Below are 22739 nucleotides of genomic sequence, written 5' to 3' on the forward strand. Positions count from 1 at the left end.
CGACTATGCTAGTATTAGATCTGCATCCAATATCCATTATTAATGTTTCCGAGATGTGATATAAACTGTTGTGTGTTTGTGCCATTGCTCTAACCAGCCTCTTCCTGCAGTCTAACAGTTCATTGACTGTACTGTTAGCTGTCTTAAGCCCATTGTTAGCTTGTTTTGGGGGGCCCAAACAAACCAAGCACTTCAGCCACAAAAGTGGCAATCCATGTCGCTGAAGAGCTTGGTTTATTAAATTGTACATGTCCATTTTAACATAATTCCAAGGACAATTCCATCTTGCACTGTTTGACATTTAGGCCTTGGTCTATCAGCTTGTATAACAGTCGAGAATTCACATGTCAACAATATTACTAGGATGCCAATTTACATGGTGGACAGTACAATTAGGTAGTTCAGCGGTTCCCAAAGTGTGCGCTGCGGCTCCCTGGGGTGCAGCAGCGCTGTCACAGGGGTGTCGCAGCAGCCCTTGTAAAAGAAGAAGTAAAAAAAGAAAAAAAAAAAGAAGAAGAACTTGCCAATCCAGCGCCGGATCGTCCCCCTCACTGCTCACTGTTGTTTTCACTGACTGCCGGGCGTGACGTCATCACGTCTGACAGTGTCAATGAGGAGCAGCAGCAGAGGACATCAGGAAAGAAGACAGCAGAAAATGAGGAAAGAAGGTAAGTAAAGGAACAGAGAGTCAAGGAGAACAGAGTGTGAGATGCTGAAGGGGGGACAGAGAGAGATGCTGCCGAAGGGGGGACAGAGAGAGATGCTGCTGAAGGGGGGGACAGAGAGAGATGCTGCTGAAGGGAGGGGACAGAGAGAGATGCTGCTGAAGAGGGGGGCGGAGAGAGATGCTGCTGAAGGGGGGGGTCAGAGAGATGCTGCTGAAGGGGGGGCAGAATGGGATGCTTCTGAAGTGGTGCAGAGTGAGTTGCTGCTGAAGGCGGGGACAGAGTGAGATGCTGCTGATGGGGGGGGCAGAATGAGATACTGATGAAGGGGGGACAGAGTGAGATGCTGATGAAGAGAGGGACAGAGTGAGATGCTGATGAAGAGGGGGACAGAGTGAGAGCTGATGAAGAGGGCGACACAGAGTGTGAGCTGATGAAGAGGGGGACAGAGTGTGAGATGATGAAGAGAGGGACACAGAGTGTGAGATGGTGAAAGGGGATATGATGAATGGGCACAATATGATGGTGAAGGGGCCTAAATACATCTTACGTTATTTTGACCCAACTACTTAAAAAATGGGACTAACCGGTAATCATTTTGGCTTAGGGGTGCCTTGGAAAAATTATGGTGACCCTATGGGTGCCTCGAACTGAGAAAGTTTGGGAACCACTGCCTTATACAGTTCTATAAGTTTATCTGGGAAGCTGATGGCATACATCAATTCAAAGCATGTTATATGCTCAAAATATTTGCATTTACTATAATAATGACACATATAAGCCATTACTATAATAATGAAACAATTTGTGAGAAAAGCATTTATTTACTTTATTATCCAATTATGGAACCAATTAAGCTATGAGGAAACCATCCATTTCCACAATTACCCAATTAAGGATAAGCAATTGCTTCTCCATTTAAAACTCATGATCACTGGTTTTAAACGGAGACGCAGTCCCAAGATGCTTTGCTAGCTTTCCAGAACTTGGAGCTGTGTCTGCATCAGGTCAACGCAGTTTGTGATCATGCCACACACTGTAGCAGTACAGCAGATTTACTGTAACATCCACATTGGTGTATAGGAACATCTTTTACTGACCATCTTTTCATAATCCCCATGGATGGATTAAGGTTCCAATGCACAGCATTAGTGTAAAAGTAAGTGAATACACTGTGACACCAGGATTTAGGGCTGCAGTGTTGTTCATCTTTCTTGTGTGGGTAACGTATGTTTCAGGCATATTTTGTTGCACTACATTATCCCTATGAGGCTTTTAATTTTTTTTTCAATATTGTCAATTAGTAGATTAATAAAACACAAGGAAGTTTCAGACACAAAGGGATTCTCACCTCAGTCACTAGAGGCACATATAACAGTTATCCATAAAGAGGGAAAGGACCCGACATTATGCCCTAGCTACCACCCAATTTCCCTTTTGAACATAGATATTAAACTTTACGCAAGTTATTTCTAATAGACTAAAGATTCTTCTTCCTGATTTGGTCACAAATGGCCAGGTGGGATTTATCCCATGTAGAGAAGCAAAAGACAACACTACCAAAATTGTTGATCTAATACACTATGCCTCCTCTGTTAATCTACCCACAATCCTCCTGTCAACTGATGCCGAGAATTCGACAGGGTGGTTTGGGGTTTTATGAAGGGGGTGCTACTTCATATGGGCATGGGCCCCTCTTGCTTTCAAAAAATTATGGCCTTATATAGATTTCCTACTGCCAAAGTTAGGGAAAACGGCACCCTATCTGACCCCTTCACCATCTTTAATGGAACCCGTCAAGGCTGTCCACTATCCCCACTGATATTTGTCCTGTGCATGGAGGCATTGGCCAGGGCGATTCAAGCTAACCCAAACATCACAGGTCTCCAGGTTGGCAAGGAAAATTATCGGCTGGCTTTATTTGCTGATGATCTATTAGCGATTATCACAAACCCCATCATATCATTACCCAACCTGATGTTAGAATTTTCCAAATTTGGTACACTTTCCAACTTTAAAATAAACTTCTCTAAGTCAAATGCACTCAATATTTTGGCGCCAGAGCAAATGATAAACCTTTACACATTCGCTACCTTGGGGTATCTATCTCTAGGTCTAACGACCAACTATTCCAACTGAATTTCCCACCTCTTATATCTAAAATTAAAAGGAACCTGGCAATTTGGTCATCTTCCAAATTCTCGTGGATGAGCAAAATGAATATTATAAAAATGAATGTTCTCCCTAAAGTTTTCTACATTATGCAAGCACTCCCTATTGTAATTCCTCAGAGATTCCTTGATAGTCTTCAGTGTATGATACGCGACTTTGTCTGAGGAGGTAGGAGACCCCGATTAAAGCATGATATTTTGCTAGAGGGGATGTGGGATCAGAGATGACTTTGTCCATATCTGGTGGCATTGTCTGAAGATTTCAACATTTTGGAAGGACATTCATAGCCTGACTGAGCAGATTTTGGACATTAAATGTAGTCTTTCTCCTTGAAATGCCTTGCTGTGCCTACCTGTTCCTGGTTTAGGAACAACGACTAATAAACGTATTTCTTCTCCAGCACATAAAGAACAAAATTTGGTACATTGCCCTCTTGAAGCCAATCACTTATGAGCTATCAACTACAGGAATAGATAAATATGACCCTATTTGGGAACCCTGGTGTACATTTGTTTCCCCTATTCCTCCTACTCTGTAACTATTTCTTAATGTCCATCAGTTTGACCTTTCACATAACATTGACAATGGCAATAACATTTACAATACCCACCCTAACATTACCACCTTTAATTTTTTAAGAATCCAAAATGACCCATTCAACAACACACATAGACTATCCTTTAGCTCTCTTTCTGTGTTTTTTATTATTTCTGCTATATAACTGGATAAGCGCTCTGCTCCCATTTTACACCCCCCCCAACTCTTTCCTCTCAAATTTTATAACATAACTTTAAAATAATGTGCTGACAATGGTCTGAGATTTTAGTATGATTTACATCTATTTACTTATTGCTGCTAAAATAAAAATAATTGCCAAATGGTTTGTCTTGTGGGTGCATTGAAAGTATATAAGAGGCACATGTGTTAAAGAAAAGAGCTTAATTGCTTGGTAAAAAAAAAAAATGGGAGTGCACTCATTTTATTATTTGCGACAACTGTGACTTTATGCAAAAAAAATAAAAGGATGCTTAGTAACAAGGGGAAAGTTGGATGCGAATCATTGGTTGCTATGAGTTACAGTATATTTTTTACAGTTGCATGTGCACAAATTTGTAAGTGTTTGAGGACAGCTATAATTAATAAAACAATATTTATTCAACACAGTCTTGTAAAAGTTGCATTTGAAGACCTAAGGTAGCTACCTAGAATTTTGGAATGGCCATATGCGCTAGGCCTGGGCCTAGGGCAGCGTTCCCAAAGTGTGTGCCGCGGCTCCCAGGGGTGCCACGGCGCTGTCACAGGGGTGCCATGGCCAGGAAAAAAAAAACAACTTACCAATCCGGTGGCGCACGGGACCCAGCATCTTCCTCCCTCCTCGCTTCTCACTGAATGTCGGGTGTGACGTCATCACGCCCGACATATTCAGTGAGAAGCAGCAGGAGAGATGAAGATGCTGGGTCCCGGGCGCTGCTGGATTGGTAAGAAGACAGTAGAAAAGACCGAATAAACAGAAGAAAGAAGGCCAAGTATTGTAAATAATGAACCGGAGAGGAAATAGTAAAAGGAGACAGCAATGGAGGGTCAAAAAAATGAAGGAGGGGGCAGAGTGAGGATGAAAAGGGCCAGAGGCAGCATGAAGATTTTGTTTGATCTTATTCCTCTGAATATTATCTGTAAAAAAAAATTTGACAGAAATATAAATGAAAAAAATATATAAAAATATTCTTTTCCTTGCATTTATTTGGATTATTTTTGCAAACAACTTACTAAGTATTTCTGTCCTGACCTAAATACGTATTATGTTATTTTGACCCAACTATTTATAAAACGGGACAGAATGTCAGGGCCTCAGGCAAATGTTCAGAGTCCGGGTACAGGCAGTAAGGTCAGGGCAACAGGCAAAGGTTCAGAGTCCAGGAAACAGGAAGAGGTCATACACAGGAAAAGCAATCCAAGGTTTAACACCAACACAGCACAGAAGCAGGTAGCAAACTGGAACAGAACGCTATAACCGGCATTAAGGCTCAGTCCTCACTGCCTTAAATAGTACTAAGAGCCAATCAGGACAAAGCCCTGAAAGTATCCCCAGAACCTGCCTAAATAATTAATAGCACCGGCGACCAATGAAGATGCAGTGCCCAGCTGCATAATTAGTTAGACTGCCACATAATAATCTAATTAGCCAAGGATGGCTGAGCCTAAACAGACCTGTTTGACAGCTGTCCGGGCACGGCAGCAGGGAACCTTAAGCGTCCGTTTTGTTGCCTAGGCAACCAGGACAAGGGAGCCGGGAGTGACTTCCCGGTGGTCATGGAGACAGCCGGTAAGCCACCAACAGGAGGAAGAGAGTCGCGGCGGTGCCCTCATCTGCCACGGCTGCTAACACATGTGATATAAACTGCCGTTTTTGTGCCATTGCTCTTGCGATTAGAAGCCCATTGCTAGCTTGTTTTTTGGGGGCCAAAACAAACTAAGCACTTCAGCCACAAAAGTGCCACTCCTTGTCACTAAAGTGCTTGGTTTGTTAAACTGTACCTGCTACCCCTCCTGTTTCTGTTAGAGTTTGTTAAACCTTTTTAACATACGGGTAGTAGGGCGCAAGGACAATTCCATTTTGCACCATTTTCTTTTTTGCCTCTGTTGTGTGCAATGTTTGCTAGATGTGCTATGAACTGCCGTGTGTTTGTGCTGTTGCTCAGTTGCTTATTATCCAGCCAGCTCGCTGCAGATTTTGGCTGAAAGTGGATGAAAATATTGTGACCAGTGAGGTGGTCAAAATTGAGTGTAAATGACTGGAAATTAGTGTTATTGAGGTTATTAATAATTAGAGATGCTCAGGCTCGGTTTTCCGAAAACTGAACCCCCTTCAACATTTCTAATCCAGGTACTGAGACAAGCCGGCTCAGTATTTTTCCACTTCTTAGAATCTGAATCAAGGGTTTTGGATTACATAATTACCTCCCTCCCCAGGAGATCCAGTGCCATTGCTCACACAGAACCAGGGGTAGCAGTGTTCTTGTCACTCTCCAGTCTCCAGTGCCATTGCTCATACAGAAACAGGAGGGGTAACAGTGTTCTTGTCACTTGACAACAAATGACTGGAAATTAATGTTATTGAGGTTAATAATAATGTAGGGACAAAAAGGAGACACAATATGTGATCTTAGCATTTTTTAGCAATTTTTTTTTTAAATACAGATCCAAAACCAAAACACATGAGGGCAGTTTTTTCAAAACCAAAACCAAAACACGAAGTTAATACAGATCCAAAACCAAAACACGGGGGTCAAGTGAACATCCCTAATAATAATATAGGAGCCAAATTATGTGATTTTTGCATATTTTAGCAATTTTTCAAAAAAATACAGATCCAAAACTAAAACACGTGAGGGCAGTTTTTGCGAAAGCCAAAACACGAAGTTAATACAGATGCAAAACCAAAACCAAAACATAGGGGCCACTGAACATCTCTAGTTGATACCTAAACCCAAAAAGGACCAGGCCCACTTCCTTTCCAAGTGAAACATAATAATTTTAGCAAAAAACTACTAAAATATTCAGACCAAACTGAGATTATCCATGTATAACTACTGATATCAGTTATTTACTAATATCAGTGCTCAGCATTTAAGGAATGTTACTGCTGATTTTGAGTGTGCTGTAGGCAAAATCACTCTGTGCATACCCCTGTCTGGGGCATTTTGCCATAGTCAATTTACAGAAGGGGCATGCCAAACTCAAGTGCACAGAGCCACGTCCAAATCCAGCTCTGGCCATTGTAAACTTACTTGTTTTTCTGCCTTATCTCTTGCTCCAGATAAAGGGCTAATCTAAGTCCTGATCAGTAGTGATGACAGTCTTGTATACATGCTATAACATGTGTTTACAATCATGAGCAACTGTAAAAATTTATTTTATTAACAACTTCCTAAAATGTATTTTCTTGAGAGAAAAAAAATGTAAAAATAGAAATACTTTTTAAAAATGTTTTTATCATTAATGCCTATATTATTAACAGATGACATTAATGCAATAAGTTTTTTATCTTTTAATCTTTCTATTTTTTTTTTCTTTTGCGAATTTATAATCCACATAGTTATTGGATGCATCCCGCAGCGTCTTGGGTAGTAGAGCACAGCAGACCTGCCCTGGATTTCAACAGCACGCATATCTTGAGATTCATGTCTTGATAAATTTGGGAGTGCACAAAGCCTTAATGCGTGCATTTAATACTAAACGCAGGGTGCGCTCAGAATGAGTGCCTTGATGAATTAGGCCTTTAAGCAAAGTCATTGCGGTGCTTTATGGTAAATAATGACTTTGTTCTCCCTGTAAGCACTGGTTGAAGTGGAAATTTAGAAGTGGAGGTATGAAATATGTAAATGATTGAAATTTCATAGTTTTTTAATGAAAGCAGTAATAGAAATGGCGGTATGGCATACCACCGTATACCAGCCCACTTCGACAATGGCCTGTAAGCAAATGACATGATATTATAAAACTCTTTTTCTGCTTCTTGAGAGAAGTCTACCTTCTTTGCTTTAGATTCTTATGCTCAGGAGCTTTCATTCCCAGGTATCCACTCTATTAATTAAGGGAATGGGTATCTTTATCTTCTGTTTCATGTGATAGTATGCAATTTGTTTGTTTCATTATCCTCCCAATCTATTGCACAGTGTAATATGTCAGCTCTTTATTAATAAGGGAAAATATTAAATAAAACTGCTTCTATAGTATTAAAGAAATGCAGAAGTCTCATTTCAATATATTTGTAAATATATTGTAAGTCATCCACCACTTTAAATGTGCTTCCGCTAATAGGATGGTCGTAATTCTAAACAGTGAGATTCGCTATAATTGGTCACATATATTCATATACTTACTAAATTGAGAGCAAAACTTACTGTGAGCTAACCCAAAGCAAGCAATTATGTTACCTACTGCATATTCAAAAGGCATTCCATTCTCTGCTTGGAAAGTATAAACCATTAAGTTTAACATATGTAGTTAGAACTCTATTTGAGGAGTTATCAAAGGACCACTTTGAAGGTAACATTCTAAAAAGTAATATAAACAGTAACAACCAGACTGATGTCTTGTATGGGCCAACACTTTCTGACAGTTGTTGTCCTCCATATCTCATGAACAATGGTATAACAAGGCAAGTTTCTTAATCAGTTTATAGGTAATAACAGATTGAAAGTGAAGAGTTAGATACAAGTAAAAAATTAGAGATGAGCGCACTCGGATTTCCTGAATCCAAGCCCACCCGAACGTTGCCGATCCGAGTCGGATCCGAGACAGATCCGGGTATTGGCGCCAAATGAAAACCTGAAACCGAGGCTCTGAGTCATAATCCCGCTGTCGGATCTCGCGATACTCGGATCCTATAAATTCCCCGCTAGTCGTCGCCATCTTCACTCGGGCATTGATCAGGGTAGAGGGAGGGTGTGTTAGGTGGTCCTCTGTTCTGGTAGATCTCGTGCTGTGCTGTTTAGTTCTGTGCTGTCCTGTGCTGTGTTCTGCAGTATCAGTCCAGTGGTGCTGTGTGCTGTGCTCTGTCAATTTTGAGTTCAGTGGTGCTGCTGGGTCCTGTGTGCTGTGTCCTGTTCAGTCCAGTGGTCCTGTGTCCCGTGCTCTGTGCTTCTAAGGGCATAGTTATTTCCCCAATATTCCCAAGTGTTTAAAAAATTAAAAAAAAGTTAATAAAAAAAATATACAAAAAACGAATTAATTTTTTTTTTAATTACAACAAAATTTGCCAAACCAATCCTGCAGTATAAGCCCATTGGTACTGCAATATTACCAAGTTCACACATTCAGCAGTAAAAGTCCAGTGGTACTGCTGCAATATTACAAAGTTCACACATTCTGCAGTATCAGTCCAGTGGTGCTGTGACCTGTGGTCTGTCAATTTTGAGTTCAGTGGTGCTGCTGGGTCCTGTGTGCGGTGTCCTGTTCAGTCCAGTGGTCCGGTGTCCTGTGCTCTGTGCTTCTAAGGGCATAGTTATTTCCCCAATATTCCCAAGTGTTTAAAAAATTAAAAAAAAGTTAATAAAAAAATATACAAAAAACGAATTAATTTTTTTTTTAATTACAACAAAATTTGCAAAACCAATCCTGCAGTATAAGCCCATTGGTACTGCAATATTACCAAGTTCACACATTCTGCAGTATCTTGTGCTACATATAATGGAGAGCAAAAATTTGGAGGATAAAGTAGGGAAAGATCAAGACCCACTTCCTCCTAATGCTGAAGCTGCTGCCACTAGTCATGACATAGACGATGAAATGCCAATAACGTCATCTTCCAAGCCCGATGCCCAATCTCCTAGTACAGGGCATGTAAAATCCAAAAAGCCCAAGTTCTCAAAAAGTAGCAAAAAGAGAAACTTAAAATCAGCTGAGGAGAAACGTAAAGTTGGCAATATGCCATTTACGACACGTAGTGGCAAGGAACAGCTTAGGCCCTGGCCCGTGTTCATGACTAGTGGTCCAGCTTCACCCAAGGATCTAAGCCCTCCTCCCCCCCCCTACAAAAAATTTAAGAGAGTTATGCTGTCAGCAACAACAACAAAATAGCAAAGAACTCTGCCTTCTAAACAGATGACATCACAAATCCCCAAGACGAGTCCAATGGTGTTGGTGGTTGTGAAGCCTGACCTTAACATCACTGTACGGGAAGAGGTGACTCCATCCAGCATTTGCAGCATGCCCTCTGCATATGCTGGAAGGATCACCCACAGTCCAGTTACAGATTTGGCTAATGAAGGTGTAAATGTTGTACACCGGGAGGAGGATATTGATGTAGCTGGCACTGAGGAGGATGTTGATGATTATGATGCAGACAGATACCAAATTGCCTTTCTCAATTTCTATTTATATTCTAGATTATATAACGGCTGAATAGTTTTCTATTTTACTCCTAGTGGAGAGGGGATCTGATGCAGACAGATACCAAACTGCCTTTGTCCATTTCTTTGTATATTTAAATTTCTAGTTCTACAGTCTATGCAGGCTGCTTTTTTTATATTCAACTACAAGTGTAGGGCGGGGGGGCATAGATAGCCACCAAAGCAACGTGGTCCATTTAATTTCACTTTCTAGCTCCACAGTGTGTGCAGCCTGCTTTTTTTATCTTCAAAGTATTTACAAGCCTTGCAATCTAAATTAACTAGAGGTAGTGACGTGGTAGAACTCCAAAAGGCAGTTTGGAAGCCCCTGTACAAACTGGCTCTATTTTACCTTAGTTGTCCCCCCTCCAGTGTGTACTCGGAAAGAGTTTTTAGTGCAGCGGTGAACCTGGTCAGTGAGCGGCGAAGGAGGTTGCTTCCTCACAACGTTGAAAAAATGATGTTTATAAAAATGAATAATCAATTCCTCAATGAAGTACAGCACTGCCCTCCAGATAGTACAGAGGGACCTGTGGTTGTGGAGTCCAGCGGGGACGAATTGATAATGTGTGAGGAGGAAGTACACACTGTCGGGGGAGAGGAATCAGAGGTTGAGGATGAGGACGACATCTTGCCTCAGTAGAGCCTGTTTAGTTTGTACAGGGAGAGATGAATTGTTTTTTTGGTGTGGGGGCCCAAACAAACCAATCATTTCAGCCACAGTTGTTTGGTAGGCCCTGTCGCTGAAATGATTGGTTTGTTAAAGTGTGCATGTCCTATTTCAACAACATAAGGATGGGTGGGAGGCCCCAAGGACAATTCCATCTTGCAACTATTTTTTTGGCATTATGTGACCATTCAACAGTCGTTTGCCATGTTCAAAAAGTAAAAGAAAATGTCAACAAATTCAAAAAGTTAAATCAAAAGTTAAATGCCCTGTCATTATTTAAAACAAGAGGTATTGACGTGCTAGAATTAGTGTAGTGTTAATATGTTATAAACACTACACTTGGAACTTGGAGGAGGTATTGTGGCCCCGGTACCAAATTTAGTACCGGGGCCACCCCACTACGCAGTCCAGATACTTGTTTGGTGGAATTCTGACCAGTTGAGGGTGTATTTATTATATTATGGCCCCGGTATCAAATTGGGTACTACGCAGTCCAGAATTTTTTTTGGGGGAATTCAGAGCCGTGGAGGGTTTTTTATTAATTATATTGTGGTGACCTGACCACTCCTCTACGCAGTCCAGATACATTTATTGGTGCGATTCATACAAGTTCAGGGTTTTTAATTTATATTGTGGTGACCACTCCTCTACGCAGTCCAGGTACATTATTCGGTGCGATTCAGACCAGTTGATGGTTTTCTTATTATATTGTGGTGACCACTCCTCTACGCAGTCCAGATACATTTATTGGTGCGATTCATACAAGTTCAGGGTTTTTAATTTATATTGTGGTGACCACTCCTCTACGCAGTCCAGGTACATTATTCGGTGCGATTCAGACCAGTTGATGGTTTTCTTATTATATTGTGGGGACCACTCCACTACGCAGTCCAGAAAGATACCTCGTTGCAACGTTTTGGACTAATAACTATATTGTGATGTGTTCAGAATACACTGTTAATTAGTGGAAATGCTTGTTATTGAATGTTATTGAGGTTAATAATAGCGTAGGAGTGAAAATAAGCCCAAAAACTTGATTTTTGAACTTTTTATGCTTTTTTCAAAAAAAATCCGAATCCTAAACCTTAAATCCGAACCAAAACCTTTCGGCAGGTGTTTTGCGAAACAAATCCGAACCCAAAACATCACGAAAATCCGAATCCAAAATACAAAACACGAGACACCAAAAGTCGCCGGTGTACATCCCTGTAAAAAATACAGTCTTCCAGCACCTAGTTGTTACCAGCAAAAAAGCCTAATTAAATCTGCTTCTAACGTATTATTAACATGGAGAAGACTAACTCCAATGTACCTGGTGGGGAGAGAGGTGGTAAACCTCACAGGGGAATTTCCCTTTTTTCTCAAGTTCTCAAACACAGTTCCTCCACCGAGTCATTTTCTCTCTGGGTTTGACTCAGGAAACCCTGGCTCTTTATATGACTTTTGACAACTCACTCACATACACAAACGTTAAAAGTTAAAGGGATATGTCACTATGAATGTTTTATAAAAGGCTGTGTAACTTACATTTCTGTGCCCTATTAAATGTGGGAGAAATATTAGTTATATTAGTTTAATCTCTAATAAGAGTAGTAAGGTGAAGATAAATGTAACAGCAACATAAAGGAACTCTCGGGACCTTGTGCTACTATACAGGTAAGTGCTGTGCCAGAGGTTACATATGGTAAGCAATCCATACTGACAATCAATCACTTCCCTGGATCAACATAGTATATTGTGTTATTAATGCTAGTAGTCTGTATATTCTGTTTGGCTGGCAAAATTTTCAGTCCTTTAAAATAGTGTCTGCTAATAAAATTTCTTGTGGAGCTGCTTTCCACAATTTAATTGCTCTTACAGAATAGAACCCTTTTCATAACTGGATATTAGATTTATTGGCTACCATAATTAAATATAATTATTATTATTATTAATTTTTATTTATAGGGCGCCACAAAGTATCCGTAGCGCCGTACAAGGACAAACAATGGCACAGTACAAGGTGAAACAGCACAGTACAAGTAACAGTAAGCACTATAACGCTGGGGGCTCAGGCACAGCATGAAAGAGAGGGAGGGAGGGGAAAAGTGAGTATAGGCAGGTAACTATGGCCCAAGAGGGTGGGCACGTATGACAGGTTGAGAGTCACTGAGGGGAGCGGAGAAAAGCGAGAGGAGACAGAGGGCAGAGGGACTGAGAGGAGGTGAGCTGAGCAGCTGAAGAGCGCAGTTAAAAGTGATGGAAACAGATGGTAGGAGAGCCCTGCTCAAAGGAGCGAACAATCTAAAGGGAGGGGAAGACAGACAGACACATGCATGGATGAGACGGAGAGGCGGGAGAAACGGAGACAGAGTCGAGAAAGGGGGAGAAGGGAAGAAGGGATGAGAAAGAGAGGTAGCCGACCGGTGGAAGTTTAGGCATGAGACTGGAAGGCTTTAAGGAAAAGGTGGGTTTTTAATGTTCGTTTGAAAGAGGACAGATTAGGGGAAGTTCTGATGGAACGGGGGAGCTTGTTCCAATGGAGGGGAGCGGCACGGGAAAAGTCTTGGATACATGCGTGAGAGGAGGTAATCAGAGGGGAAGAGAGGCGACGATCATTGGACGATCGCAGTGGGCGGGAGGGAGTGTGAATAGAGATAAGGTTAGAGAAGTAGAGAGCAGTGGAGTTGGCGAGGGCCTTGTAAGTCAGAGTGAGGAGCTTGAAAAGGATTCTGTAGGGGAAGGGGAGCCAGTGAAGGGCTTGGTAGAGTGGGGATACAGAGGTGGAACGGCGAGAGAGGAAAATAAGCCTAGCAGCGGCGTTAAGTACAGATCTAAGGGGAGCGAGATGAGAGAGGGGGAGGCCGATAAGGAGAAGGTTGCAGTAGTCCAAGCGGGAGATAATCAGAGAGTGGACGAGAGATTTGGTGGCATCCTGGGAGAGGAAGGGCCGAATGCGGGCAATGTTGCGAAGCTGGAAACGGCAGGATTTGGCAAGAGAGTGAATGTGAGGGGCAAAGGAGAGAGAGGAGTCAAGGATGACACCTAGGCAGCGGAGTTGGGGAACAGGGGAGATAGATGAGTTGTCAACAGTGATGGAGAGGTCAGAGGGGAAGGAGGTACGAGAGGGAGGAAAGACAATGAGTTCAGTTTTAGCAAGATTGAGTTTAAGAAATCTAGAGGACATCCAGGAGGAGATGGCAGAGAGACATGCGGATACCCTGGAGAGAAGGGAGGGAGAGAGATCAGGAGAGGAAAGGTAGAGTTGAGTATCATCAGCATAAAGGTGGTACTTGAGGCTGAAGGAGCTGATGAGTGCACCCAGAGAAGAGGTGTATAGTGAGAATAGTAAGGGTCCAAGGACAGAGCCCTGAGGGACCCCGACTGGAAGGGAGGAACAGGGGGAGAGAGAATCAGAGGTGGAAACAGAGAAGGAACGGTCGGCAAGGTAAGAGGTGAACCAGGAGAGGACGGTACCGGAGAGGCCAATGGACTGAAGGGTGTGAAGCAGAAGGGGGTGGTCAACGGTGTCAAAGGCCACTGAGAGGTCGAGGAGAATCAGGAGGGAGTAGTGGCCCATGGCTTTAGCCGAGAGGAGATCGTTCGTAACTTGAGCCAGGGCAGTTTCAGTGGAATGGAGGGGGCGGTAGCCTGATTGGAGAGGGTCAAGGAGGGAGTGTTCAGAGAGGTAGGTGGAGAGACGGTTGCAGACAAGTCTCTCGAGTATTTTGGAGGCAAATGGGAGAAGGGAAATGGGGCGGTAATTAGAGAGTGAGGTGGGGTCAAGGTTGGGTTTCTTGAGAATGGGTGAGACGAGAGCATGTTTAAAGGCGGAGGGGAAGATGCCGGTGGAGAGGGACAGATTAAAGAGGTGAGCGAGGTGGAAACAGGTGGAGGCGGAAAGGGAGCGAAGAAGGTGAGAAGGGATGGGGTCCTGGGGGCAGGTAGAAGGGGAAGAAGAAGAAATGAGAGAGTGGACTTCCTCACCCGAGGTGGGGCGGAAGGAGAGAAGGAGTTGGTGGCTGGGGGGAGAGGGGGGGAGAGTGGAGGGGGAGGAAGGGCAAAAAGGGGGGTGGCGGAAGAGTGGGTGGAGGAGGAGATTTCAAGTCTGATGGCCGCGATTTTAGAGGAGAAAAAGGAGGTGAAGTCAGTGGCAGATAAGGAGGAAGGGAGGGGGGATTGGGGGAGACAGAAGAGTGTTAAAGGTAGCGAAGAGGCGGCGGGGGTTGGAGGACTGGGAGGAGATTAGGTATTTAAAGAAGGATTGCTTAGCGAGCGAGAGGGCAGAGCTGTAGGAGGAGAGGATAAACTTGAAGTGGAGGAAATCAGCCAGGGAGCGAGATTTTCTCCAGTGGCGTTCGGCAGTACAAGAGCATTTTTGGAGGAAACGGGTATGTTTGGAGTGCCAGGGTTGGGGATTGGAGCAGCGAAGGTGGATGGGCTGGGCAGGGGCAACCGCATCAAGGGCGGAGGAGAGGGTTTGGTTATAGAGGGAGGCCGCCTGATTAGGGCAGGACAGGGTGGAAAGGGGAGAGAGGAGAGTTTCGAGAGAAGAGGAAAGAATAGCAGGATCAAGGGTGTCGAGATCGCACCTGGACCGGGTAGATTTGGGTGGGGGGAGGGGTGCAGGAGTAGAGGAGAGAGAGAATGAGAGGAGATGGTGGTCCGAGAGTGGAAAGGGGGAGATAGAGAAGTCGGACAGACTGCAACGGTGGGAGAAGACAAGGTCAAGGGAGTGACCAAGGCAATGGGTAGAAGAGAAGGTCCATTGGGAGAGGCCAAGGTAGGAAGAAAGGGCAAGGAGTTTGACGGAAGCAGGGTCGGTGGGGTTGTCAATAGGGATATTGAAGTCACCAAGGATAATGGAGGGGATGTCAGAGGAGAGGTGGTGTGGGAGCCAGGCAGCAAAGTTGTCAAGGAAAAGGGAGGAGGGCCCAGGGGGACGGTATATGACAGAGACGTGGAGATGGATGGGGTAGAAGAGACGGATAGAGTGGACTTCAAAAGAGGAGAAGGAGAGGGAGGGTTCAGGAGGAATGAGACTGAAAGTACAGGTGGAGGATAGGAGAATGCCCACTCCACCGCCTGGGCGGTCTCCAGGTCTGGCGGAGTGGGTGAAGGAGAGGCCGCCATAGGAGAGAGCGGCAGGGGAGGCAGTGTCGGAATCGGTGAGCCAGGTTTCGGTAATGGCAAGCAGGTTAAGAGAGTTAGATAAGAAGAGGTCATGGATAGAGGGGAGTTTGTTGCGGACGGATCTAGCATTCCAGAGGGCACAGGAGAAAGGAAGGGAGGGGAGAGGGGAGATGGGGATAAGGTTGGCAAGGTTAGCGGTGCGCGGGGGAGTGCGGGGACAGGAGCGTGAAGTTGGGCGAGGTGAGAGTATGGGTATGGCAAGTGAACAGGGAGGCATGGTGAGATATAATATCTTTTATGTAATAGATCTCATATCTAATATTTTTTGTGCAAGGACCATAAACTGAACGCAAAAGACAAAGGTTGCCACATACATTTTTGGTGTGGATCCTAACGTACAAAGTGATTAATACCATTAAAAACAAAGTGATCATAGCATCTTTGATCACCTTTTTGCTAGAGCAAATAAATCTAACTCTGACAGTTTCCCATATAACATATTAATTAATTTGCCCTACTCTGCACTCTCTCCAGTTTGAAGACATCCTGTTTGTGCATTAGTGCCCAAAATTGACACGAGTAGTCTAGGTGAGTTCTCAGCAGTGCCTTATAAATGGCAAATTATATTTTCCTCCCTTGAGTCTATTCTCTCCTTATTACACGATAAAACCTTACTGGCTCTGCATGCAGCATATTGGCATTGCATGCTATTGCTAAGTCTATGATCTATAATTATACCGAAATCCCGCTTCATCATATATTTACCTAATTGTGTTCCAGCCTAGTGTCCCACCTAGAGTGTATGCATTGTGAATTTTTAGCCCCCCAAATATGTTCTTACATTAATCCACAATGAATTTCATCTTCTGTGTTGCTGCAAAATCTCCCAATTTATCTAATTCCCATTTATTAGGATAAGGCATCTTGTATGGACTCTATAACACTGCATCATTTTATGTAATCTTCAAACAGAGAGAACACATTGCTATGTCCAATCTCTACATAATTTAAACATTATAAACACAATTATGCCCAACATGGTTCTATGTGGATCAGGGGTGGATCTAGAAAACTACTGTACCCGGGGCGATTTAGGAGGGGGGGGGGGGCGATTTAGGCCCCGCCCTTTTCTAACAGTTTAGGCTGCCGACGACACACAGCAAGTGTCTGCTAGGGGGGGCGATCGCCCCCCCCCCCCCCCCCCCCGGATCCGACACTGATGTGGATCTTGTTAGACTAGTCCAGTTAGAGTATAAACCATTGATAACTACTCACTAGACACAATTTTTTAGCTAGTATTCCATCCAATGACATAATGTATAGTATTTTCTAGACCACAAGTCTTTAATACATACATTTGGAACTAGCACTTCCTGGGATAGTGAACTGTTCCGATATTTAATATAAGCACGCCATCATATCAACACTATTGAAGAATCTGGCTGAGTCGCTTATCACAATAGCATGATCAAAAGTATTAATACTAATTAAAATTTGACGAAGTTGATGTCTACAACTCTGCATATTTATACATGAATTGTTTTGCCAACAGTGTTGTGATTTTAATATTATTTTTATTAGTAAATAAATAATATATGTAATATCAAGCGCCCATTACTTTTGTTAAATACATACATTAAGCACCTGTGGAACACAGTGTGAAATGCTGTTGACAAATATATATGAAGTGGTAGAACATTTGTTTGACATTGGTCCTTCCTAAATCCACTCTAGCTGTTTATGTTTTTTTGTGGAATGCAATCTTGAATGTGGTCTCTTTACAGACCTTTAAATTTCAAACTATATACGTTAAACTTACTGTTTTGTAATTTTCAGGCAGAGACACTAATGCCTTTTGAACATGTACTAAGTAACATATTTGATTTTCACCAATCCATTGTGACATACAATTGTGCAAAAAGTCTTTGAAAATTGGTGGTAATAGCTGATCTGAGTTCTCTGAGGACACAAAATTGAAGTCATCCATTTCAAGATATTGGTCATAATTATTTGTCTAATCTGTTTTGGACCAAGACTACTATCAGTCAGAGTGGTACATTTGGTATAAAGTCATTATTGTATAAAATACCAGCTTGTTCTTTTGTGTACGCAAAGGTAAAGAAAATTTGTAAACACTCTGACTTCTCCTTATCATTTGAGAACAAAGCACCATTTTCATTTGTGTAACGAACTATTATATAATATTATATGTAATATTATATAATATACTGTACATTTGGGATTGGTCTTGCTCTATTTTACGTTAACGCTTGTTGCAGTCATAGGGCCTGATTCATCAAGGTACGTATCTACCAATTCAGAGCTATTAGTATACAAAATCTCGCTGCGCATGCCCAGAACCAGGACATACTCCAGTAAACGTAGCCATGTCCACTCCATCTTCTAATGCAAAGGACACTTACCCCAGCCTACGATTTTGGGGAGTGAACGGGGTCAGAAAGGGGCATTTTGCCGCTGGTAATGCACAGTAGGAGAGTATATATATATATAACAGAGTCCAAAATGAGAACAGTGCAATTGCTGTTCTATATGAATAATATACACAGTCTTATGTTCAAGTGGCAGCCCAATTGCGTGAAGTCAGATGGTCAATCCGGAAGAAACAATCTACATAGATAAAACAGCAAGGCACCTCATGCTGTAATATAGTACAAATATATGATGTAATCTTCTAGAAAGTAATATGCATACCAGATAGAGGCTTTTCAGTGCTCATATTATATCATGTGTCCATCTGGTTCTCAGAGTCCTGTCTCTGGATTTCACCACATAAGCAAGATATGGAAATCGATAATAGTGTAGTAAATTCTAGTAATATTCACTTGAACATCCAGTGCTTAGATTCACTGAACACCATTTGACATATACACCATTTGCACTGAGACAAGCTTCTATCTGATACGCATATTACTTTTTAGAAGATTACATCATATATTTGTACTATATTACACCATGAGGCGCCTTGCTGTTTTATCTTTGTGTATATATATATAGGCTTTGAGCGCAGCTGAATTCAACAGCGCATGTATCTCGAGATCCGCTGAACTCAACATGCCTTGATGAATTTGGACATGTGCAAACTTGAAAATATGTGTGTTTTAAACCACACAGAAGTTGTGCTCAGTATGTGTGCCTTGATGAATCAGGCCCATTGTATCTATGAAGCTATCAAGTAGCCCTTTCTGATTTATAATATGTAAATGCCATCTTTACATTTACTTTTTTTAGATTTGAAGTAAGCCAAAAAATCTATTGGTAAATGTATTGATTAAAAATCTGTTTAAAAGACTTCAATTTATAGTCTGTGTATTTTTTATTTTTTTTTAGTAAAACTTCACCGCAAATACTAGGCTATGAATTGCATTGATAATCTCAAACTTGCCTTCTTAAATCAGATGAGATTGCACTATGCCCCTTAATCTTATAAGCTTTATTAATTCAATCTGTATTTACCCACTTCTATAGGGTCTGATTCATGTTTGGATGTAATTCCCATTGCGTGCTGTATCTTGTTTGAAATTGCAATGCTCAGAAATGGACCTTATGTTAATGCAAATGACACTTACCACTGCCTATGACTTGAGGGCGGAAAAGGGCAGATCAACGTAGGCAATGTACAATAAAGGCGTTACCAAGCGGATTTGTTCAATTCAAGCTCTGCTGACGTACGCTTCTTTACAGATGTAAGTTTGCACCCGCTCCAGGGCAGGTGTAACTGATGAATGATAGTTATGACCATGCACAGCATTCACTCTTACAATCTAATGGGATGATTACCAATTCACCTGCACACCTGACACCACTCATCTCATAAAACAACATGATAAGATCATGACAGGTGGACATTATTGTGCCATCTGATTTCTAAACAAAAGTAAAAACAAAAAACTGCTGACTGCTTAAATAAAAGAGGTAACACCAAAAGTATTTTATTTTGAAAGTATTGCATACATTAGTATGTGTCAATGTTTTAAATTGTCTTAGTGTCCCGTTTTAAAGATTTAGCTCATTGTGAGAAGTAAAATATACACCTAGTGAATTGACAATTTGCATTGCAGTATATTGTCTAAAATTTTTAAACATACATTGCATACATTAGCAATGCAGTTTTATATTTTACAATGTTAGGAGTATTTTTCCTATGTGATCCAATTTATATATATTTGCTAGAGATGCTCAGGCTCGGTTCCCTGAGAACCGAACACACCCAAACGTAGCAGATTCCAGTACCAAACCGAGTTGGCTCGGTACTTTTGCGTGCCCTCGAAATTGAAAACGAGGCAAAACGTCATTGTTACGTCATCGGATCTCAGATCTAGGATCTCGGAACTTTTTAATTCTATAAGTACCGCCCTCCAAGACGATCCAGCGCCATTTCACAGAGGAACACAGAAGGGGTAGCACAGTTCTTGGTAGTCTATAGAGCAGTTGGGCAGCATCATAGGTAGAATAGAAAGAGGAGGGGGTAGCAGTGTTCTTCAAAGTCTCCAGTGACATTCAGGAGAGCTCCATTGCTAATTGTCATTGCTGAAATAGAATTAATAGGTCTGACAGGCATGGTCTTCTAAATTTGCAGTGCCATAATGTACAGTGTTATATAGGTAACACACAAAGAGGAGAACTCCATTGCTCCATTGCTAATTGTCATTGCTGAAATACAAATACTAGGGCAGGCAGGCTTTGTGTAAATCTGCAGTCACATTATACTGTGTTATCAAAATGGATTCACAGCACTACACAGAAGACCGCAGCTTTATTGAGACAGACACAAATATAAGGAAAGGTGCAATAATTAAGGCAAGACATTCAACAAAACTTCAAACAGTGATGGGGAATGGGTTGGAGAGGGTAAGAAAGGGGGAGACACATGCCCAAGGTTTTATTGAATAAACAGACACATAGGGGCAGAAGGAGAAGAGGGAGACAGAAAATGAATCATCTTCTTATTCCTCAGGACTGTCAATGGTGTGATAGTCTCTTAGCAGGCTGTGGATCAGCCTGCGACAGTCCTGGATGGTCATCTTCTCACTTTTCAAGATGAGGTGATTCCTGGCAAGCCAAATAGCATCCCTAAAGCAGTTCATAAGGCGCCAGGCCTCCTGGATTGCCCCAATGGTGTGGGTCCCAGGAAATAATCCATAAAATACCGAATGTTATGAAAGGAAAGTTCTGGGCACACTGTCATTAAGTTCATGTGCCCCACTGCAACAGTACCTGTGCAGTGGGGCAGTTCCAAAAAATACGCTGTGCTTTTTACCTTCTGGTGATGTAGAAGGGACAGTGGACATATCGGCACAGGTTCCGGGAGTGCATGAATGTCCTGACTGACAGACCTCCCTGGATAGCCATCCATGCAATGTCTTTGTGTCTATTAGCCTCTTAGAGGCCACATTCTCCCACACGTGTTTTGTTGTTGCAGCAGAGAGCCCTGGAACAGACTCCATAATGTCTTAAGCTCTGATGAGCTTGTGGACAGTTTTTGGCTTCCACAAGTCTGGTTTAAGTCCCTCCAGATGGTGCTCTCTCACAAATTGTCCAACATCCAGGTAAAACCAAGGTGTACTCCAGTTGTAACAGAAGGAACTGTCTCACTTGTCCCAACCAAGGGTCCTCCAAAGAGGCATGAGAAAAAAGGGAGACATGGACTTACCAGCAGAGAAAATGTTCTTTTCAATTAGAGTTCTGCAGATGCAGTTACAGACAAAGAAGGCTAACAGCCTGGTGGGGATGTCCAGGATCCCTTTCCCACCTTTGAGGGTCTCCTTGAACATGACCACCCACTTCACTTAGTCCATGTATTAGCTGTAGAATTACCACAGTTAGTCAAGGAATGGATGGAGCGATCAAATGAACCATAACTAATTTCATGATCCAAGGACAATTCCATTTTGCACCACTTTTCTTTTCTGCCACTGCTGTGTGCCAATGTTTTCTAGATGTGCTAGGAACTGCCATGTGTTTGAGTCATTGCTTTGTCACTTAACATCCAGCCAGTTCGCTATAGTATTTGTCCAAAAGTGTATGAAAATAATATTGTGAACTGTGAGGTGGTCAAAATTGACTGCAATGACTTGAAATTAGTGCTTTTGTGGTTAATAATAACGTAGAAACAAAAAAAAGAGCAAAATTATGTGATTTTAGCATATTTTAGCAATTTTTCTAAAAAATACAGATCCAAAACCAAAACACACGAAGGCAGTTCTGCCAAAACCAAAACACAAAGTTAATCCAGATCCAAAAGCAAAACCAAAAACAGAACATGGGGCTCAGTGAACATCTCTAATATCTGCATACATTATCATTTTTTAAATATTTAAAACATGACATTTCATACTTTTTATACTGCCTTTTAAAAAAAATTGACAAATAACACCTTAAAAAGTTTAATTATTAGGATGGCCCAAGCTTTGTTACCTGTTAATACGTTTTGTCAATAATATGTAATTTCAAAGCAGACACAAAAATCTACAATGCATGAGGGAATTTTTCACAATATTGCCATTCAGAGTGTGGTTACATGGGTGGCAGAGGCCGAGGATGCTGGCCAGGAGGAAGATGATGTTGATCCTAGTCCTCCAGGTTGACAAGACTATTCAGGCATATGTGATTTTATCTTACTTTGCATGCAAGTACTTTTTGGGTTTGCTTAAAATGTAATGCTTACAATAAACGGACAAATAACCAAGTAAACCACGTTTAGACAGAACAGTGCATATAGTGGAGCAAAAAAGGGACAAACACAAACACCAGTGAGACACACAAAAATCATTTTGATATGTTTTCTCACTTACTCCTTTGTCCAATATTCCCTGTATTGTTTGATCGGAGCTGCCTCCAGGTCACCCGAGCATCAGGTTCCACAGGGGCAGAAAGGACAACAGGTGCTACAGAGGCAGTAGGGGCAATAGGTGCCACAGGGAAAGAGGGACAACAGGTGCAGGAGAGACAATAGGTTCCACAGGGGCAGGAAGAGCAATATGTGCCACAGGGGCAGGAGGGTTAACAGGTGGATTCTCAATATAATAACCAATGGCATAAGTCTGTCTCTCCAAAGTGGTATGGATCATTGTAAGCGTGTTTTCTATACAATCCATTTTTTTGTGTAATATTGTGGTGGTTTCATACATTTTCTGAAATAACTGCAGAGAGATTTATTGCTTGCCACTATCCACAGATGCTTTTTCATGTGTCTGTTGTTCCTCTGCC

General features: G+C 42.1%; 1 protein-coding gene across 3 annotated transcripts in view; it reads right to left on the minus strand.

The window, feature by feature from the left end:
* The window catches only part of FRMPD3 (FERM and PDZ domain containing 3), a 735664-nt gene that overhangs the window by 271813 nt on the left and 441112 nt on the right, over positions 1 to 22739 (minus strand). Inside the window, exon 1 of one of the 3 annotated variants that reach the window (XM_075184612.1) lies at positions 22325 to 22715. The exons of the other annotated variants lie outside the window; for them this stretch is intronic. The gene's annotated coding sequence lies outside the window, so the exon portion shown is untranslated. Of the gene's footprint in view, positions 1 to 22324; positions 22716 to 22739 lie in introns of those variants that run through there. 3 annotated transcript variants of the gene reach the window in all.

This window comes from Mixophyes fleayi, chromosome 9 (assembly GCF_038048845.1).
Source record: "Mixophyes fleayi isolate aMixFle1 chromosome 9, aMixFle1.hap1, whole genome shotgun sequence".
NCBI classification, from domain to species: domain Eukaryota; kingdom Metazoa; phylum Chordata; class Amphibia; order Anura; family Limnodynastidae; genus Mixophyes; species Mixophyes fleayi.